General features: G+C 34.8%; 1 non-coding gene across 1 annotated transcript; it reads right to left on the bottom strand.

The window, feature by feature from the left end:
• Window positions 1–100, bottom strand: LOC149223754 (U6 spliceosomal RNA). Its single transcript, XR_016249802.1, has one exon. It is a non-coding gene; the product is annotated as a U6 spliceosomal RNA (small nuclear RNA).
• Between the last annotated feature and the right edge of the window lie 23,695 nt (window positions 101–23,795).

Consider the following 23,795-nt stretch of genomic DNA (forward strand, 5'->3'; position numbering starts at 1 on the left):
AAAAATTTGGACTATTTCTCCATTTGTTCATGTCATCCTTTTGTAAGGGTCATACTAATCTTCTCTTTATCGTTCCAATTTGTTCCAGAGATTATTTCTCCATTTGTTCATGTCATCCTTTTGTAAGGGTCATACTAATCTTCTCTTTATCGTTCCAATTTGTTCCAGAGATTCATCTTGCAAGACTGTTACCGCCACGAGTTGAGAAGAAGATATATATGGCACGGTTAGAGATTCAAGATTTAGTAGAAAGTATGACAATTCTATAAGATTCTGGATGAAATATCGAATGTAAATCCGTCCTTGAAAGTGATCTAAGAATTCGATCTTCAGCTGGTAGTCGAATTCGTGGATGGTCAGATTGTGAATACAATTGAGTAACACGCAGGCCTGTAACATTCTGGTTGGCCGGGTATAACTAATCACTTGAATGAGGATTGACGGAACTCTAGCGTTGGGGGTTTGTGGACCTGTAAGCGTCCAGAGCAGAGGATAGACAAATCGCCCCAGTCTCGTTAATATCCTATAGAAATCATTTCCTTTTCAAAGAGGAGGAGCGTGATAACCTTTTGTAGTGATGACATTGGAGATGATTTCAGTCAGCTATGATGATATGTTACACTGCTGAGCGTGATAACCTTTTGTAGTGATGACATTTGAAATAGATTTCAGTCAGCTATGATGATATGTTACACTGGTTTTTTACTTGCAAATCATTTTAAACACCAAAATTCCAGATTTTGGAATTGGTGATGAAACTCACTTTTATTGTTGGTATATCTTATCTGCAGAAACAAAACAATGTAGAACTTTCTTATAATAAAATAAAAAAGTTAATTTTTTCCTTTTGAAAAAAAACAACAAAACCTCTGGTTGTAATGTGTCATTTAATCGGGTGGTAATCCATTGGTAAATAAAGGGAGCACTCAAATAATGCCCTTTTGCAATGGGCCAAAAAAGTGCAGAGCCAACAGCTTATACCAGATCGTACGTGGATCGTTGGATTGGCATGAGATCGTGGATGGATAGTTGTTCTGTTTCTTGGTAGACAAATGAGAAATCAAATATCAAATTGGTGAATCTAATAGGTAAAGCACATATACATACAATCCTGCAAATCGTGATCAGAGATACATATTGGTTGTTGATTGAATTCCTGCAAAAATTGAACAAGATGCCAAAGATGAAAGAAGACTACAATAGAAGCCAAAGAAAGATTCGAAAGAGGTATATTTATCTAAGAAGTTTTATTTTCTATTGAAAAACTTTCATAAGAAAAAAAATGGTAAGAAAGGTGGGCTCATGATTTCAACCCAACAACTAAAAATTATTTTATTTAAAAAGGTCATTTTTGAGAAATGATTTTAGAGTTATTTAGTGATGTGAAAATTCCTTTAATACTGATGTAAGGAGTTAAGGTGTTACCCTGAGTCTTGATGTAAGGAGTTAAGGAGTTAATGTGTTATAATTTTTAAAGGTGTTTGGAATGGTTTTATAAAAATGGGAAGTTAGAGTAATTATGTTGAAGTTATTGCAGTAGTTTAATAAATATAATTTTAATTATATTTTTGTAAATGTGAGAGTTTAGAAAGTAAAGTTATAAAAAGTTTGGAGAGATTTTTTTAATGTGAAGGTTGGAATTGAGAGTTTTATAAGTTGAATTTAGGTCAAATTCAAAGTTGAGGATGATGTGTTAAAGTTGAAATTCAACTTTAATAATTAACGTTGCATGATTAGTGTTTAACATGACATCTTTATCATTGTTGTATTTGAAGGATGGGTACATGATTAGTCGTATTAGAAATGGCAAAAAAGGGAAAAGACTACAAATCGCTAATATAAAATTGAACTACTACAAGAAGATCTTGATGATGTTTTGCAAGAAATAGATAGATTAGATAAACAAAATAATTCCATGATAGGTAAAGTTGCAAGATTGAAGTCAAGAGATAATGAACTTTATTATGAATTTGTTAGTTTTGCTACACAACGCACCAACACATTAGAAGAAAAATTGAAATCATTAGATCAATTTTTAAATGGTCTTTTCAAAATTCAAGATCAAAAGGACAAATTGACAGAATCATTGCCAACAAGAATTATTGGCCAAAGAAAATGTGTTGCCGACACTTGAAAGGGAAGTAAGATAGTTAAATTAAGAGAAAGCAATGTGTGATGCATTTTGTGATACTAGTGACCTCTTTCAAAAGATTGATAGTTCGTTTGATACTTGTAATTTGATTGATAATAATAATATTGATGTACATTTGTCTTTATTTTTTGAGACTCTGAATAATGATCTTGATAAAAATGAAGATGATGAACTAGGCTAATTTGAGAAGCACACAAAAGGAACTAGTGCCAAAATTTTGAATAAAATGGGTTCTGATGGCAAGGGTTTAGGTAAAAGAAGTCAAGGTATTCATAAGCCCATACAAATATGTGTAAGGGAAAGAAATGAAGGCTTAGGTTATGAAGGTTGAACAAGCAATGCAACTATCAAGTTCGTGAAAGTAGAGACACTGACAATAAGTGAGTCATCTATAACTAGTAGTAGAACCAATCAAGTGCATAAGCGAGAACAAATATGTAGTCTTTGTGGAAGAAAGGGATATGTATGAGCTCAATGTTATAGTCTACATCGCTATAGTGTTTATGATCTTACAAATCATGATCATCACATGTGTTGGAATAGATAAATATCAATCTCATATATAGGTACAATGTGGTTAGATAGATTTGAATAGATGGTAGATACTCAGTTTTATGTTGAAAGAATTTTACAAGGCCAAGTCTTCAAATGTACAACAATATCTCCCATACAAAGTTTATGAGTTAGTTGGTCCTCCAAAGGTTAGTTGTCATTAAGGAGAGAATTGTTGGTTTATTGAGTTATTTTTTGAGTCAAATGAAACATGAGTATTTTTGTATTGGTTCGTGGTAAAACAAAAAACACTTTGTAATGACAGAGGGAGGTTTGTGGTTAGTTGAAACCACCTAATCTAATAATTGGTTCACGATAAGCCAAACCAATTTGAGATTACAGGTGAGTCAAGCAAACCTTGAGTGTGATGTAATGGTTAAAAGGTAATCCATAAAACACCCATGAGAAGGTCAACGGTAAGCTAAAGAAATCCTTGATATGAAGATTATGTAGTTCAAATGATTGACTCAAGATCCATAATTATCAAAGAATAATGCAATGCATGTTGATACAAAAAGATAGTGACAGATAAAGATGAAAGAAGACGAAAGATGGTGCAAAAAACTAAAGATGAAGACAACTCAAGACATCTAGATTAAATCATAAGTATTCATTAAGTGGGAGTATGAATGAATACATTATACTTATGATATGATGAAATTATTCATAATGAAAATAGAATTATTCTAGAAGTCTAAGTATGACCAAAGATGAGGACAATGAGAGAAGTTAGGGATGGAGATCACAAAGAATCAACTAAGAGATCTTTGGAGATATTCATGGAGATATTGTGGAGATTTTTATGGAGATGGTTGAACCAATTAACCATATTGGAAATTTGTTATGGGAACCTCAATTTTATATTATGAAACCTCATGTATTGTATTCATATAATTGAGGGTGTGTGTATGAGATTCCTTGTAAATGAATACAATGTGATCTTTGGAATATATTTTTGTAGTTATGTGCAAGTTTATGTGTGTAAATCTTTCTTATGGCTACCCATAATACCGACAAAATGGTTAAGATCCAACAAGACTCCATCACATTCATCTCTTTTCAAACATTTTGATACAATACTATTGATTAGAGTTCCTCACTTATTCAATTTCATTAGTTTTCAAAAAACTACTATTTTGAGCAGTTATGTTTTTTCTAATATCCAAACATCAAGGGCTTGCACAACAAACTTGGCCAAAATTTTATTGATCCAAGTGAAAAAGTGAGTCTAATAGGTCTGTTTTACCCAAATCCATGGAGAATTTTCCTTTGCTTGTGGTACTTATCAGCCAATACTTCATTGGGTCAAGGTTTGTACTTTGCCACCTTTTTTCTTTTTCTGAAGACTACCTTTTTTAAGCACCCTTATAATTAGTAACTTTCCATATTTAGCAGGTATAGGTCATGCTACCAATCAAATTAGCAATGTTGCTAAGGTTCAAGTAGTGTTGCTAGATGGGCACACACAAAGGAGGGACCCACTATCACCTCGGCCTAATACCCCACTATTTAGGCCCAACACTTCCTAAGTAGCCAAGGGAGGAGTCCCAAACAAATTTGGTACTAGATCAATGCCTTATATGGAGTCAAATGGAGGGAGGTGTCATTTTGTACTTGTTGCCTAGCTGTAAAAATTAGTCAATGTAATAGCATAATTATAAACAACAAATATTAGTAGTCAAAAATAAAAAAATATATAGCATATGGCCTATGGATTTTGGTCTACTCATAAAATCCTAACCATATATACACATACATTTCAATTTAAGTGATTGGTTGAGGAGATATAGCTGAATATCTATCCATATATATATATATATATATATATATATATATATATATATAGTATGGCAGACTCTAAAATCTGTGCAAAATGCAGGGACAACAAACCAATTTAATCCAAACAGAAACACAACTAGTGTTACAACACTCCTAGAGGGTTAGTCTAGTAGGTGGAATGTTAAGAAGATTTATGTAGAGGATTTTTAAGGCCTCCCCTCCATAAAAATTGGCTGAAAACTCAATTTCCAGCCAGCTGGAAATTGAATTTCAAAATTCTAAGTTATATAAAGATACGTTTATGCAACAAACAAATTTCATATTTGATTTATGGTATTAATATTGACTAGAAATTGAATAAAAATGGTTATAAATGAAAAAATATGAATTCGTAAATATTTTAGAGTTATTTGCTAAGTTATATGGTATGATGACATACTTGGAAGCTTGTACAACTTGTAGTATGTAGTTATAAATTGCAGAGCCAATGAAGTACAATCTTGTAAACCTATAGATCTACAATACATATGGCTAGATACGAGTGTACAATATAGAGATATAGGGATTTGTATCAAATATTGACTAGATCTAAATATTATGGTACTTTTTATCAAGATTATAACTTGCTCAACAAATATAAAAATAAAATCTAGCAAGTGATTTTACTAAACTAATTGCAGAAAATAAAAGAAATTATAACATTTTTAAATTTATGGTTGTTGCAATAATACATATTCCCTTAGAGTCTCACCTCTTGCTAGAGTGTGACTTTGGTATTCTCTTAATTCACTATATATGCCCTTGGCCAAGGAAATGGGTTTAGTTCTTATGGAAATCACCCCAATTGTTGCTTAATATTGTTGAAGGTTTTTGAGTCCCCTTAGGAGTGATCTCTTCACTTGGTGGCATCTCCAACCTTCATCCTCTGTGTGTAGTAAAATATGAAATCATAAAGAATAATGAAGCCTTGTCATGAAGTAGTTCAAGATCGTGGATTGATTCTACCTATGAAACAAAAATATTACAAGTGGCATTTACCCCCCAATTGTTCTCTTCCACGTAACTATGTAGTTTCTCAATGGAAAAGGACATTTTTCTTAGGATAATTTTACTCATCAACAAAAAGAATTTGAATTAGAATTAGAATTCTCAATACATATAGCAAGAAAAAAAAATTGAACAAAAGTCATTCCACCAATGCACAAGAAATTATACAAGTGTTTGCAATGAAAATGAGCTCTTTATTTGTGATGGCATTTGTCTCAAATGAAAAACAACAATTTACAAATAAGGAGAGCCTAGACTTTATAGAAAAATTTCTAACGTCTAGTTTGAATCTTCCTCAATAAAATATTTACTAGACATCCACAAGTTGGAGACTTAGTAAATTAATTCATAAAATATTACAATATATTTTTTAATTCACCCACTAGGGGGTAGAATTTGATAAATTCCCATAATTTATGTTGTTTTTTAATCTTTTGGAATTCAACTATCTATAGATTTTGATTTGTCCAATGTTTTGGGTGGACTCACCACCCATCATCATAGACAACCAACATGATGACTAGTTATGGAAGCATACACACTTAGATTCCCACAATTTATTTCAAGTTTCTCTTTGCACATGATCCATTGCTCAACTAATTGGTCCACCAACTCTCCAATGGCTAGTTGTCTTCACCAATGATTATTTTTTACTTGACTTTTTCCTTTAGTAATTTGACTTAGCCACATGGAAACTGGATCTCTAATTCCCTTGACTTTATAGCGATTTTGACACTTGGGTATGTTGAAACTAGTCTGGATCTGAACTGTGTTTCTCTCGAAATCTTCATATATTGCCTAGTGTTGCCACATCATCACTTTTCTACCACATCATCATTCTCGATTAAAGCTCTAATTCCCTTGAGAATTTGAAGAGACATGGGTTTTCTTCCTCTCGTTCTATAAATCGATTTTGATATATTAAATGTCAAATTATGCCAATGTTTCCCCTTGAACTATCCTACCACATTGTCATGCCCAAGTAGATGATCTCTAATGCCTTTGAGGATTTGAAAAATATAAAACATGGGTTTTGTTCCTCTCATTGAGTAGACCACTTTTGACACCATGCTTATAAAAAGCAACCCGATATTTCACATAAAACTCTTCTTGTAATGTTGACCAAGTTTGATTAAGTTGTATTTAGCCACCAAATGCACAGATTGATAAAATTGCATGTGACTTGGAATCCTCTCATGATGCTCTCCAATATGAGATTGGGTTGTTTTTCTTACCACCTGGACCATTTTGGGTTGGGAACTGTGAACTACCTTAGGAAACGTGAAAGTTGTCATATGAGATTGTTATGTTGTGAGAGTTGTCATGAGAAATACTACACCAATTCCAAGGTTACCTACAGACTCGAAAAGACTCCAACTATGTGGAATGACATAGGTGCACCTTGATGTGGGTTCGATTGGCCCATACACTAATGATCTCCTACAAAATACAAGCTCCCAAAAAACCATGAATCCTCAAGAGAGTCCAACAAAAGGCATTATATCTAGTTAGGGATGAGAGTGCTTAGGTGAAGTTTTCAAGGGAGAGGGCATGGCCTGACCAAACACTGAAAGACTATATGACTCTATGTAACCCTGATGACAAGAGGGTTAACAAGTGGCTCCAACTATGAGACATAACCCTGATGACAAGAGGTTTAACAAGTGGCTCCAACTATGAGACAATCTTCTCGAGAGGGTGTGAGAACCTCAGAATCTTCCACCTATCACCTAAGAGCTCAACTATAAAACGTCAATATCTAAAAGAGAATCGAACTAAAGTCATATTCCTTCCTAACATAATAGTAAAACCATAATGGAAGGACAACTAATCTAGGAAATAAAATAGTAGCTTAAACTAATAAAGTAAATAGCTTAAATGGAAATATGACAGGGAAAAATATGTAAATAATCTAAACATTGAAAATAAAATCACAACAATAAAATGAAATCACATAAGCATAGATTGAAACTACAAAAATTTTGATCTAATTTAATGTTCATGTTAAAGAGCTTATTCATCTCATCCTAATCGACTTAAAATAAGTAAACATGTTAGGTGAAATCATATAACCAATGCAAGCAAAAAATGAATTCAACATTACCTTTGGTTTACCTTTACATTTGGTTGCTAAGAAAAATAATGAAATGTCAAACTTGTAAATAAATGTGTTGGAAACTCCTTCACGGGTTGGGCCACATTTACCAAGGAGTCTTCATCATGCAAAAGGGAATCAAAGAAGTACCAAGGTTTCTCTATGCTATTGCATGCTTCTTCTATCCACTGATTGACAAGACTAAGATAATGATATTCTTCAATGTGTGTGTAAGGCACTTCATCAATATTTCTTATTGTTGGTAAGAAAGGGAGGTTTTGATGACAACTCCAACTAGAACCTTCGCATAGATCACTACCCTTCATGTATGCCCCTAATTACATATACACATAAATGATGAGAAAAATCATGGAAATTGAAAATACATTTAAATCCATAACTTACAATTAATTGCATTCGTTAGGGAGGTTGAGAATTCATGAGATATGTCTGATATTGAATACATTATAGCCTACACATTACTACTAGATTCATGCATTCCTGTCAAATTGATATTTATACACTTGAGAGCTATATGCCAACATTATCCATTGATGAAAAATTTATATGGTTCATGCATGTAGAATCCCCCTTTTTTGCACCTATACATATGTCTTCTCCTATATGAGTTGGTATGGTTGGTCATGAACAATGGGGTAACTTGGTTTCTCATGCGGCCAAAGTTATATAATATGGCATCCCTTAGTTTATGTGTCATATATAGGAACACCTATGAAGATTGACTAGCGAAAATCCCATTTATATTTTTTACTTCTCTTTTTCCAAGTCACTAGTATATGTGTCATGAAAATTAGGGGATGGGAAAGGGAAAAAAAAATTGAACTTATGCTTTCATCTAGAGGAGGGTGGGTGGGTTCTTGATTTGTCCTAATGTCAAGGCTCTCCTCGTACTCTTGTTTTTCAATTATTTCGTATGTGTTGATGGGAAGAAAATTAGATTCTTTTTCATCTATACAAGTAGGAATATCTTCTTTTAATTCCACCACCTTTTCCTCCCTAGTGAGGTATGACTCTTCACCATTGTTTTCTTATTGAAGTCAAATACTCAACTCTATAGTAGGATTTTCTTTGTTGTTGAGTTTATTGAGACCCTGAATGTAAGTGATCCATTCTAAGCCTTGATGTGGTTCTATCAGGCTCTCTTCATTGATTTCTTCATTTTGGGATGGTGATAAATGGTTTCTTGGTTTTCTTCTTCAACAATGTCTCCCTTTTTGTTTTCCTTATCCATTTCTTATAACCTTTTCACACAAGCCAACCATTCATCATCTTCTTCTGAATCATGCAGCAATGATTCCAAAGAGGAAGGAGAATGTTGAGCATCTTCATGGAAAAAAAAATCTTCTTCACCTACATACTCCTTTTTCAACTCTAATAGCATTCATTGTGTTTTGATTTGATATTGAGCCATGGTATTTAGGATATTTTGATATTCCTTCATCTTTGTTTCATAAGGGTAATGGGATTTGGAATAGCCTATATATTCATTGTTTCCTTAAACGTTTTCACACAAGACTCAACATACTTTTCTTTGACATAACTTGATAGGAAACTAAGTGTATCCTCCCTTTCAAATATTTCTTTAATGAGATCATTAAACGAAATCTTGCCATATTTTTTAATCAAGTTTTTAATCTCTTCTTGAAGTTTTCCTTGCAATTAAATGAAGACAGAAACATCTTCAGCCTCCTAATAACCATCATAGATCCATCGCCTTTAAAAAATTCAGATACATTGAAGGAATGACTTTATTTATTTGGGCTCAAAGTTGCATACCATTTCCATGCTTCATACGCTTGCATTGACAATGCAAAGGCTTTCATTAATACATCTTCGTATTCAATATTAGTATTTACATAATTCACAAAAAATTATAAAAAAATCTAGAGCTAATTATTAATTTCCATTAAACTTAGGGACTTGCACATACAAACTAGTCATGGGAAAATGTAGATAATTTGGAAAACATGTTAAATCCAAAGTAACATATATATATATATATGGTAACATCTTATTAGAACCCATAGCTCATATGTTGGGATGTTAATTCCTCAAATGGACAATTTTCTTTTGAATCATAAAATCATAAATGTGGATTTGTTAATATTTACCTTAGTTCTTGAATTTTTTGAGCGTGGATCTAAGGTTTGATGTTCCCTCTGCCTCTGTCAACTGGTTCAATGGCTCCCGAGGAGGGGGAGGCCCTCCCTACTCCCTTACCTGACTCCACTGTCGATGTCGCCTTCCAATCCCTGGTGGCTTCCCTCCCTAAGCGTGTGTGGTCAGCTGTTGATGCGTCTAAATTGGTTAAGTGAAACAAAGAGATTAAGAATGTTTCCTTGCCGAATGGAGTGCATCGAACTTCCCCGGCTTATGACGAGAGAGATCTAATAGGTAAATTCACGAGTATGTGACCTTCTCCAAGGTCGATGGACGTTTGGATTGGGAAATCTTGGAATCCAATGATGAACGGAGAGATTGCTCTCTCAACGGTGGGTAATGGGTTCTTCATTTTTCTGTTTGAAACAAAAGAGGACAGAGATGTAGTATTTCGAAACGGGCCATAGTTCTTTGGCTTTAGAGGAATGTATTTGAACAAATGGACTCTGGGCTTCAATCTAGACGAGGACATTCCCACTGTTATTCCAGTGTGGGTCAAACTTTTGCGACACCCAATCTCATGTTGGAGTGATGACTGTCTCACAGCTATTGGTAATGGGGTGGGGAAATTCTTGGACAAGTCTGAACCCAAAGGCTCCCAATTCGCCTATGCCAAAATATGTGTAGAAGTAGATTTCGAAAAGGGTATGTCGGCTGAAATCGACCTAAATCTGGGGGAATGGAAGAATAGATAATTTTTAACTATGAACAAATTCCTTTCAAATGCATACATTGCCATGATTATGGCCACTTTGCTAGAGACTATGCCAAAGCTGGGAAAGACAAAATTTTGGAGGCTCCCGCTGCTCAGGAGGAGCAATGGAAGAAACCAAAAAGAGCTCTGAAAGGAAAGGAATGATTCCAAAGCCTCGAGGACCTATAGCCAACATCATTGCTCCTTCCTCCTCGAATCCTTTCAAAGTTTTAAGTGATGATGAATTGGAAATCCCCTCCAACAAATTGAAAGGACAAGCGTGGAGGAGGTTTTGGTAGTTGAAGAAGGTGAAATAGTTGTAATCTGATGGAAGGTAGGTATGAAGCCACCCCTCCGAAGACTGCTCCAGCCCCTGACCACCCAAGTATCATCCCTAGCAGTGTGCATAAGGACACAAAAATAGTTATCACTCGGAATATGACTCAAAATTTATCCTAGGTAGATGAATGTAGCAGCCAGGAAACAGACACCTCAAAGATAAAGGGAAGGCTAAACAAGAGGGAACAATGAGAAAGAGAAGCTAAACTAAACAAAAAACTTGGGAACAAAACAGTGATTTTAGAAATTCTCAAGGGGAAAAGGATAAACAAAGAAGGAAAGGATGGTGGATTCTCCCCCTCCATTCATAAGTAATGAAAGTGATATCCTATAATATAAGGGGGCTAGGAAACCCTGCTAAAATCCTAGCAGTAAGAGACATAATCAAACAAGAATCTCCAATGGTGGTGTTTCTACAAGAAACAAAGTTGGAGCGAGTGGAGGTTCTAAGAGCAGTTAAAAAATTCTAGAAAGATTTCTCTAGGTTCGTCCAGTCTTCAACGGGATCCTTTGGAGGGTTCAACATCTTTTGGTCAAAAATGAATTTCACCCTCGTTGAAGAAATAAAGACGAAATCATGGGTGATGGCTCTCCTAGAGGAAAGAGATTCAGGGGAAAGAATCCCCTTCATAAATATCTATGGCCCAGTTCTATACAATGAAAAGGCCAAATTTTGGCACTCATTAGATGCTCTAAATGAGAGAAACCATCATTCCAACAGTGTGATGGGAGGTGACTTCAACACAGTACTAAATATGGAAGAGAAAGGAGGAGGGACTTCGACCAGGGATCAATTCAGAGATAGAATGGAGGAAATAATAGAGCGATGGCATATGATAGATATCAAGCCCAAGGCTAGGAAATATACATGGTCCAAAAAACGGTTTGGTGTTCATTTTATTGTAGCACGCCTGGACCGTTTCATGATACATAGCAGTTGGCTCCTCAAAGGCCTGGATTTCCCTTCGACTATTGAAGCACAAGGAGTATCGAACCATTGCCCCATTATGATTACCTTGGAAAATACTGAAAATAGCATACCGTTGTCTTTCAAATTCAATGCAAACTGGTGCCTCTCTAAAGAGGTTGGGGCACTAGTTAAGTGGACTTGAATGCTCCCAATTTATGGCTCCCCCGGTTTTGTCTAGGAATCTAAGCTCAAGAACATCAAAAAATAGTTGAGGAAGTGGTTGAAAAACAATTACCAACCCCCAAGAGAAAAAAGGAGAGACAAAGTTCAAGAATTAGATGAACACTATAAGATGGGGGAAGCACAGATAGAAGAAAAACACATCCAAAAGGAAAAGGACCTCTCCACACAAATCTCTAATCTCAGTCAGCAAGAAGAAAACCTATGGAGGCTAAAATATTGTAGTCTTTGGTTAAAAGAGGGGGACTCCAACACTTCCTTCTTTAACAAATAGGCCATGGCTCACGAGAATCAGAACAGAATAAGGGAGATAAAGCTTGAAGAAATGCAAAAGGTCGACACCTTTGCAAAAATAAAAATTGAGGCCTTTAATTTTTTCAAAGCTCTACTCCATAAAGATCACATTCCATTAGACAGTGCCAACGATTTTCTGTGGGTAATATCCCAAGTAATCTCCTCATCTGACCATCAAGCTCTTATAGGCGAAATAATGGAAGAAGAAGTTTAAAGTGCGATTTGGTCCTTAGAACCCGAGAAGGCACTACGTTCAGATGACTTCTCTATCTGCTTTTATTGAATATTCTGGAACACCATCAAAAAGGATATTATCATATTGTTGAACCATAACAGATTCAAAAATATTGGAGGAAGTACCAATTCATCTTTCCTTGCCCTGACTCCAAAGGAATTCAACCCCTCTACCTTTTCAATATTTCGGCCTATCTCGTTGTGTAACTCTTCCTATAAAATCTTGACGAAAATCATCTCCAACAGGATTAAGCCTCTGCTCCCTTCCTTCATCTCTGAGAATCAAGGTGGCTTCATGCAACATCAAAATATTCTCGATAATATCAATCTAGTTCAGGAGGCAATTCACTCTAGCAAAAAGGCGAGAGAAGCTAGAATGGTTATTGAATTGGATATAGAAAATGCGTTTGATCGGGTAAATCACTCCTTTATTTTTCTTGTCATGGAAAAATTAGGCTTTAGCAATGAATTCATTTTATGGATTAATTCTTGTATTGGTTCTCCTTGGATCGCTCCCTTGATTAATGGACGCCCAACTCCCTTATTTTCTTACCTCTAAAGGCCTTCGGCAAGGTCGTCCGTTGTCGCCTCTTTTATATATAATCATTGGTGAAGCAGCGAGTCATAATCTTGAGTCTGAAAGGATGGCCAGACCTTTCCCTGGCCTAAGAATTGCAAGGAATGTGCGGAAATAAATCACTCTCAATTCGTTGACGACACCCTCTTGCTTGGAGGTGCCTCCTTAGAGATTACCTTAAGATTCAAAAAGATTTTGGATTGTTATCTCCTATTATTTGGGGCATTGATAAACAAATTGAAATGTCAACTGATTGGTTGGAATTGTCTAGAGGTAACTTTGAAGGTAATCGCTCGCTTGCTGAATTTTCCAGTGGATGTTAATCGGATCTCCTTTTCTTATCTAGGGTTTCGGATCTCCTTCAAACAGGCAGTTGGGGAAGGATGGGAGATTGTAATCCAGAAAAAAGGAAAAGAGTGCATTCCTAGGGAGTAAGGTGGCTCAACTTGGCAGAGAGATTTATTCTCATAAAATTTGTTCTCTCCTCTCTCTCGGTGTACCTGGGAGATGGTCTTTTAGCGCCAAAAAATATAAATCAACAAATTAGCAGGCTAATTCGAAAGTTTCTATGGCAAGGGGGCAAGAGTAATGACCACAAATTCCACCTTGTCAATTGGAATTTTGTAATACAACCAAAGAGCTTGGGCGGATTAGAAATCAAGGACCCTGAACTTATGAACCTAGCTCTGGGGGAAAACTAATTTGGAGACTTCTCTCATATTCCAATGAGTGGTGGAAAAATGCCTTTACAAGAAAATATTTCCATAAAAATCATCTTATTAAATCAGAAGGAGAACTATGGGAAGGCAAAGGCTCAAAAATATTGAGATTGTGTAAAGCCTTGTCATCTTTCATGCTGGAACATCTTGGCTGGCAGCCAGGTAATGGGAAACACATTCACCTTTGGAAAGATCGCTCTCCTCTGTCTGACTTCGTCTCATATCTTGGGTTCGTTAATTTCTCTAATTGGATAGAAGAGCATGGTTATATTTGTATAACGGACATATCCTACTAGGAAGAACAAGGATTATGGTGTGGGTGGTTGTTTTTAGACCTACCCATCTATTTGTTGAAGCATTGGCATTCCATGATCAATCGTCTAAAAGAGTTTGCTCTTATTATTATAAGCAAATTGGACAACCATGTATGGTTGGGAGACAAGACCAAAAAATATTTAGTCAAAGATGGTTATGCTCTTCTAATTAAGAATCCTTCCTCCCCTCTCCCTCCAATATCTAGGGGAAGATTTAGAATAGTGATGGGATCCCTAAGATCAATATATTTTGCTGGGAAATGGTGCACGAGAAAATCCTTACAAAAGAAAACTTAAGGAAAAGGAACATTCATGGTCCCTCCCACTGTGTGTTTTGTGGTAATGCAGAGGAATCTATCAAGCATATTTTTAGTCAATACCCTTTTTTTCTGTGGATACCTGGAAATTCGCCTTAGCACCCCTAGTTCACTCTCCACCCATAGTTGAGGATTGTAACAAGATGTTTATCCATTGGAAGCTCATATTTCTCTGCTCCCCGAATTCTCTCTTAAGGCGCTACTGGATGGTGATTCCCAAATACCTTTGTTAGTCGATTTGGCTCTGTCAAAACCAAGATATCTTTCAAGATAAGTGTTGTAATCCAGAAACTACAGCAATTAAAGGTATGATGCTTCTCTTCGAGGTTATATCATCCATGGTTTTGATTTTTTGGACCTGAAAAAATTAACTAATAATGAAAAGGAGTGGCTCGGAATCTCCACTTCCAATTTCCAAGCCCCAAGCTCAAAACCTCATGTTGTCCTTCCCTTTTGTATCAGACTGATCAGGGAGGAATTTGTTGAATGGAAAAGAAATATTCATGAGGTTGATATTTATTTTGATGGAGCTTTGAAAGGTAACCCCGAGGAGTTTGAGGTGGGAGGGGTGATAGTAAACCTCGAAGAAAAGAATGAATTAAAGTTCGCATGGGGACTTGGAAATGCCACGAACAATCAAGCAGAATCTCTCTCTCTTTGGCAAGGATTGAAAATCAATGTCTCTAAGGGTATCAAGAACCTGATAATAGTTGGTGAATCTATGGTGATAATCCAAAAATGTCTGAGTCTCGCCAAGCATGAGAACCTCATTGAAACAGAGCCATCCCCAACCATTATAAGATAATGTATCTCTTAAAGAAGATTGAAAATTTTAAAATGTTCCATGTAATGCATGCCGATAACCAAACGACGAACGCACAATCCAACGTCGGGTGGTATTAGAGCAAGGATTTTTTTATGTATCAACAACACAGTTGAAATATGTCATATGCCATAATACATAATAAATTCATAAGAACAGTGTAGAATAGTCAGAGTAAGGGTCTGCAAAATCGTAATTAGGCAGTTACTATGGACAACATTTTGATGGCTTTTTGTAGTGCGTTGGGAGAAGGGGTTGTTGGTAGGAATTTATTCAATAGGTGTGATCGTCGAAGTTCGGAGGCCATGATCTGTGACAGGTGGGCTTTCAATCCTTGGTCATTTGCTTGGATATTTATTATAGTTCCATTCGAAGGTTGGGTAGGTACCATCGCAATTCGCTCAAGGTTGGTTTCAGCGGTGGTGGAGATGGATGGTAGTTTTTTTGCCATGATGTAGAGTTGATGCTCATTTATGGAGGAAAAGATAGGAAGGAATGTCTTGATGAACCAAGTTATTATTTATAGCAGTTGGTTGCAACTAATAAACCAAAGGATTTTGTCAGTATAGGGGAGAATTGCCAAGAAAATGGCCTCACAAAGCAATGGAAGTGGTGACGCGACGAAGTCTGGGCGCAATGGGAACTTAGGGGACATTGTGGACAGCTTCTGCAAGCAAGTAACCAAGGAAATAGTGAAAGAAATCAATGAAAATATGGCGGTCTTGTATTCCCAACTGTTGGGTATTGGTAAGGACATGGAATTGCTTCAGAAAACCATGGATAGTCTAAACACATATGTCTTGAACTTGGGCCATAAGGTTGAAAACATTCAAGTCAAAGTCGAGACAGCCACTGTGGGTGTGCTGAAAGAAGTATTTGGATTCGGGGATGGCTGTAACCCTCATGCTGAAGTGTCGCAGGCACTGCAATTCAAGACCTGGATCTTGCGGCTGGCGGAGTTGAAGAGTTGGTCATGCCTTCTGATGAGGCTCTGGGAGAAGTCAACCCCCGTAGTATTGGGTAGCAACTATCTTTTCCTAGTTTACATATATGTTTTTCCGAACAATAGAGTATGGTGGAGTCTTTTAGAAGGTCTATAGTATAAACTATGTAAAAAGTTCGTATATAAATAACACAGGTAGCAATAGGGTCCTTCTCCTGGTTAAAATGTTGAACAATATTGAGAGCTTGCTCTCAATGAATGTATGGGACCTGGCCCATTTCCAGTTTTACTAATGAAAAAAACTACCCATTTTATTGAATATATATATATATATATATATATATATATATATAGTTACCTTTGTTCTTACCTTGGATAGTAATTTCTTACAATGTTACCTTTTATCTTTTTTCGAATTGGAGTCGAGATATGAGATCCTACAAGTTAGTCCTTAAAAAAAGATTTCATAAAGTATAAATACAAAATAACAACCTTACCAAGGGTATTGTCATTTACAACTAAGGTTAAATGACCTTCTCTCTAGTAATGAGATAAAAAAATGTTACCAATCATATTGGTAATGTTGCTAAGGTTCAAGAAACCTTTCTAGATGAGCACACACAAAGCAAAGACCCATTGTCATCTCGCCCCAAAACCCCAATATTTAGGCCCAACACCTCCTAAACAATCAAGGGAGGAGACCTTAAATAATCCCCAATAACTCTAATACTACACTAATTCCTCATGTGGAGTCAAATGGGGGGAGGTGTTCAATTTGTACTTGCTACCTAGTTGTAAAAAATTGTCATTGTAGTAGCATAGTTCTAAACAACAAATATTAGTAGCCAAAACTCAACGAACATATAGCATATGGCCTAGAGATTTTGGTCTACATAGAAAATTGCAACCAAATATACAAATATAATTCAAGTGACTATTTAAGGATATATATTTGTCATCTTGCATGGAAGGCTCTAAAATATATGTAAAATGTAAGGAAAACGACCTTATTTAATCCAAACAACAACCTAATTAGTGTTCCAACACTCCTAAAGGGTTAGTATAGGGAGTGGAATGGTAAGAGGATTTGTCTAGAGGCTTTTAAAGCCTCCTCTTCAACAAAAGTGACTGAAAACTCAATTTCCAATGAATTGGAAGTTGAATTTCAAAAATATAGGTTACATAAGGATATGTTTATGCACAAAAAAAAAGTTCAGATTTGATTTATGCTATTAATATTGGTTGGAAATAAAATAAAAATGGCTATAAATGCTAAAAATGAACTCAAAAACAATTTAGAGCTATCTACTAAGTTCTAGGGTATGATGACTCAGAGGCTAATTCTACAGCCTATCGTAAGGCAATGTGTAAGAATGTTTGACGTTTTAAAATAAAAACAAAATATTCTCTAAATAGAAAAGCAATGTAGGCTATATATATATATAGATATAGATATAGATATAGATATAGATATAGATATAGATATAGATGGTTGTGGTTCACGGACACCCTGGTCAACGGGTGGCACTACGTCCACAGAAAAATCTGGGTTGATCGACCCCAAAGGGAATCTAGCCCCGCGGCCCACTAGCAAGGCCTGACGCAAGAGCTTCAGGGAGATTGGACCTTGTGACCTCCTGATGGCGAGGCACTGATTTTGACCAACTGAGCTAACCCTTAGGACTATATATGTGTGTGTGTGTGTGTGTGTGTGTGAGTAAGATGCTTAAATCATATACTTTTCAAAAATATTTTAACACGTGATATCAACTTTATATATATCTATATATAGAAAAAAAAATGTTAAAATAAATTATTTTAATGTTGTATAAAATAAAATATCCAATATGGATTATGAATCAAATATTTTAATATAAATTAATATTGGTCTATATTTAAAAATATATTAATGACAAGAAAACTAGTTTAATATGGGCTGATAAAATAGCTCAATGCACATGTTATGTAATTTTATAATGTTCAAAAATATAATTTAAACAATAAAAAATACACTTTTTTTTCACTTTAAAATAAGTTTGCACCTAAAGAAATGTTAAAATTGTCATATGAGATTGTTATGTTGTGAGAGTTGTCATGAGGAATATTGCACCAAGACCAGTGTCACCTATAGACTCAATAAGGCTCTAACCATCTGAAATGGCAGATGCATCGTGATGCGAGCTGCACTGGCCCATACACCATTGATCACCCTACATAATACAGGCTCCCAGAAAACTATTAGTCCTCAAAAGGGTCCATCGAAAGCCTTCCAATCCAAGTAGGAATAAGAGAGCTTAGGTGAAGCTTTCAAGGAATAGGGTATGATTTGACCAAACACTAAATACTAACTAACAAAACACAATTCTAGTTTGCCTAATACAAGGCCTCACATGGTTTTTTAGGTGGCTTCTAACTTGTGACCTTGGGCTTACAATGGTGGTGAATTTTGCACTAATAGAATCTATGTACCCCTGCTAACAAGAAGGGCAGTAGGTCCTAGTCATGGCTCCTAGCAAGAAAATGAGGTGTGGTTTGAGTTTCCTCTATTTGGAAAAGTGAGGAGTTAAAGAGCAATTATTTTTCATTGGATTATGTCTAGATATGACAATTGGCATGGATCAAAATAAAGGATCTAGGTAAATTTCATATGTTTTGACTTTTAAGCCATAAGTTATATCGTGGTTGATTTTTTAAGTTTTTTACTTAATCCACTTCATCACATTTTGAAGAGGGAATAAAGCGTCGATTTACTTTAATGTGAATGGAAGCCTTTATTAAAATCAATAATGAAGAAAGCTGGTGAAAAGCATAATGTTTACAATTGGTGTATGAGAAAAGAAAAGCATGGTTTTTGTTGTTACCAAACAAATGAACTACATAACTCATTCAACCTCATTATTTTAGGATTTTCATTGTTATAGTGAAATAATTCACATGAGTGAATAGAGGAGAGGAATTCATATCTAAAGAAAAGAATATTAATTTTTTAGCCATATTTCAACCCTTAAAATGGAGGATGGAAGTACAAAACATGGTTATAATCTTATTCTTTCAACGAAAAATTTTGATAGGAAACTAGCAACCACCCCAGATATATGCAACAACCTACAAGCCACATTATCAGGAACTCATAGTTCAGTCTAGGACCGAGACATCTGGAGACCACTGGTACTGGAGTTAGGATCCCAGACTCCAACGGGACACCTATCCCTCCAACCTTACTATGAATGGCCACATCCCTGGGGACTTGAACCCAAGTGGATAGGATGGCAAACCACCATCCCTACCACTCGAGCTAAGACATAGGAATCGGTGTATTGTATATAGGAAAAGTGGCACCATATTAAACAAAATCAATATTGGGAGCTTTTAATGAGGTTTCTTAGATGGAGGAGACAAGAGGTTTCATTTAAGAGGAGATGATTTTACTACCTGAAGGTTATACCTATTAATCAAAACCAACATTATGATTTGTTGATTAGGTTTATTAGATATAGGAAACAAGAGGTTGCATTAAGATTAGGTTGTATTACTACTTGAAGGTTATACCTATAGAATCAAGTTATACTATCATTTATTTTACCAGTAGTCGATTTATTCCCAACCTCAAAACTTGAGCTTTGGTTTGAGTCATAATTAAATATATCAACTTGATCTATTTTTATTAGAGTCAACAATAACGTATATGAGGAAAATCTCATTTCCATGATGGATAAGGGAGGAATCAACATAGTAATTATTATTGTTTTGTATAAGCACTACCTTCATTTAGATTAATTTTATATCAAGGTCAAATCAATATAGACATTTTTTTTTATTTGAATTCATTATTGAAAATGAAATTGGAAACATTTTAGAAGCTACCTTGTGTTCAAGTGTTAACACACACATTAAGATGCAAATATTGTGAAAATTGTATGATTATCTTGTTGACACAAGAGGAGAAAATGGGGTTACAAGACTCTAGTATATTTGATAAATATAATAACCATGTTGGTTATGCAATACGTATTGTTTCTTAAATTAGTGATGCCAACATTTATGTGAAGGAAATAATTAGTTGCATTGGAATAACTTGAAGGAAATGAAGCAAAACATTTTATATCATTTTGGATAAAGGAGAACATGAGTTCACTGCCACGCCCCTATATGACATCTCCCCTAAGTTTGGTAAGAAAGAGGCCTAAAAAAACATAGAATTCAAGGTGTTATGGATGGATCTTTAGGCACAACGCTTAGGATGAATGTTAGTTTGTTGTTGTAGGACCTTGCGAATGTCATTTTAGAGAACCATACAAGTAGAATACAAATATGTTTGCTAAGAACACTTTTAGCCTTTAAAATTTGATCAGTGCGCACCCCTATCTATGCCTAAATACACTTTTCCAAGCTACGATACAAAGGAGAAGGGGTCCAAGTAGAAATATATAAAGCATAGAGGTATCATCTCAAGGAGAATGAGTCCAAGTGTTTGCAAGTGGACCTAGAATTTGGTTTAGAGAAGGTTGTTATAGGCTTCCAAGAGAAACCAAATAATAAGCATGTAATGTTGTTAAAACAAAATGAAAATATGAAAGTTTTGTGAAGAGGAAAGAATAATCCATTAGGTTGGATGAAATTATAAATAAAAGGGTGTTTTGAATAATGTTATTTTTAGACATATTGTGCCCCAAAACAATGAGTAGTAGTTATATACCATCTATGAAATTATTTATGGAATAAGGGCAGAGTGATGACTTGCCTTGTAATTTCCCTTTAAACAAACATTGCTTCCAAGATACTTAAGGAAGTAAAGAAAGAGTAACTTGAGAAGAGGATAATAAAGAGAATCCTGACGAGTGAAACCTTGCGAATTTTGAAAGAGTAAAAGGATGACCATGGATTTTGTAAAACAACAATAAAATAAAAATTTTAATGGAAAAAGGCATATGACAATGATTATCAAAGCTAGTTCTACCCCTTCCTTAAGTTGGCCACATGAACACAATTAGTCTCAATTATTGAGTTTCTAGAAGTTATGAAAAAATGTTTTGACCACTTTATTATTTTATTAGATTCAATAGAAAAATAAGATAATTTTTTTAATGGAAAAAGATATATGATAATAATTGCATCAACGTTAGTTTTACCATTTCCACAAGTTGGTCACATGAACACAATTAGTCTCAATTATTGAGTTTCTAGAAGTTATGAAAAATTATTTTGACCACTTTATTATTTTAATAGATCCACTAGAAAAATAGGAGAATTTTTTAAATGGAAAAAGATATATGAAAACAATTGCATCAACGTTAGTTCTACCCCTTCCTCAAGTTGGTCACATGAACACAATTAGTCTCATGTTGTAGCCGCTACAACAACACCCAAAATTCTTCATTCATACCACAATTTTGGGTTCCCTTCTGCTTTTTCAAGGTTCCAAGGGTTATGGTTGTGACCTAGGTTGGTGAGGTCCTCCATTGATCTAGCTGCTATCAAACCCTATGAATGTTCATGTTTTCACGTTGCATATTACATATATCCACCTCGCTTTTCTTATGTCTCATTCTATTGAATGTGTTAGGTTTGTGGATTTGTTGCTTTCATGGTACATTCTTAAAGTCTCATATCCCAATGATATGTGTTATGAATTATAGCCATACACCATGGTTTGTTGACCATATTACACCTTTTATTATCATGCCCTAGTTTCATCTTCCAATCTTAGTATATACAGTATCATGAACTCACAAACTAGGTTTTCAAATTGTCACAATATGCATTAAAAATTGTTCCAAGAGAATGCATTAAACACATATTTATCACTTATGTTATTGATTGTTTTTAAAATAAACTTGCATAATATGATAATAATTATTCCTACATTGTGATTAGCAGGTCTCTTCTTATGGGTGAGGGATATATGCAAAAGTTATATATTATTATTGGTTACCAAGGATGATATATTAATCACATGCAAAAGTTGCCATGTATATTATGCAACCTTAAGTATTATATTAAATCAAGAATGATGGATGTAACCATAAACATTTCCATAAATAAGGTATTTAATTATTGCAATGGATACCATATCAAAATGATACAATTATTTCATGTCCAGAGGCGTCAGGATCGTGAAATTGCAAATGCATTAAAGGGATTCGACAAAGCATTGAAATGATAACATACACTTGTGCTGGAAATAACATATATGATGCAGGGCAAGGCAACCCAAGACAAAGAGCTACATTGCAAGGGCGAAAATAAGGTTCATTGGAAGAGTATATATATATATAAAACCTTAATATCATCAACATAAGGTTTGATGATATTAAGGCTATATCATGCACTACAAATGGTAATATTATATTGTGGTGGAGAAACACTCCAAATGCACACATTGCATTGGAATATATTAGCACTACATTTATAGTGTGTCACAAAGGGGTGTATGTCAAGTGTTATGACATGGAAGTAAAATACAATTTCTATGGGGAAGTATAGACTTAGAATTGTGATCAAAGGAAATATGATGAAAGACAATGATACATGTGTCGTTAATACATATAGAACAAAGGGTAGATATTACATACAATATAAAAACGAATGCGTTGAAAGCCATCATATGTAAGTGCATTGTGTGTTTCCATATCCTAGTCTTGAACCTTTGTCTTCAACCATTGCATTAACCCCAGAGCACTATGCAATGTATATACAAATGCGCAGAATGATGACATGAATTATGTGATCGCTACACTAAAAGAGGATGTTGTAAGGCTAGTATGTGCTACCATGAAGGAACAATACATGCATTATCGAAGGTGAATGAACATTGAAAGGGCCATTGAAAAAGGCTACGATGTATAAAACCATACAATAATGAAACCATGGTAGTGTATTTGATTTATGATGTTGGCAATAGCACACACTACAATGCAGACATTGGAGAATATATGTATGTATGTATGTATGTATGTATGTATATATATATATATGTATGTATGTATGTATATATATATATATATATATATATATATATATATATATATATATCATAGAAAATTTTAGCGCGAATGTTCGCCCTTTGGCGAAATTAAGGGGTTTTAAATTTTTAGTGGGCGAATATTTTGTATCATAGTACATTTTTACAAATCACCTCAAATAGCCCACCTTATTTTAAGGGAGAGGGTAAAAAGGGTAAATTTAGCCCTTGAAATTAGGAGTTACAACCTTCCATTCGCCCATTTTCAAGAATAGGTTTTATTTAAGTGAATCCATTCGCCCATTTTCAAGAATAGGTTTTATTTAAGTGAATCCTATGGGCCAAAAGCCCAAATACCATATTTATAAAAGAGGTATGGTAAATTAATAAAAATATAAATAAATGAGAGGTATGGTAAATAAATAAAACATTTTTTATATTTACTCCATAAGTCACCTTATATACATGCAAGGGTGTAAACAAATAAAAATATAAGTAAAGTGGAGGTATGGTAAATAAATAAAACATCTTTTTATACTTACTCAAAAGGTATGGTAAATAAATAAAATATAAATAAACTAGACGCATGGTAAATAATAAAACCTCTTTTTATATTTAGTCCAT

The sequence above is a fragment of the Pinus tabuliformis genome, chromosome Q (genome assembly GCF_031772625.1).
Source record: "Pinus tabuliformis cultivar Carrire ecotype Pingquan chromosome Q, CPIR1, whole genome shotgun sequence".
NCBI classification, from domain to species: domain Eukaryota; kingdom Viridiplantae; phylum Streptophyta; class Pinopsida; order Pinales; family Pinaceae; genus Pinus; species Pinus tabuliformis.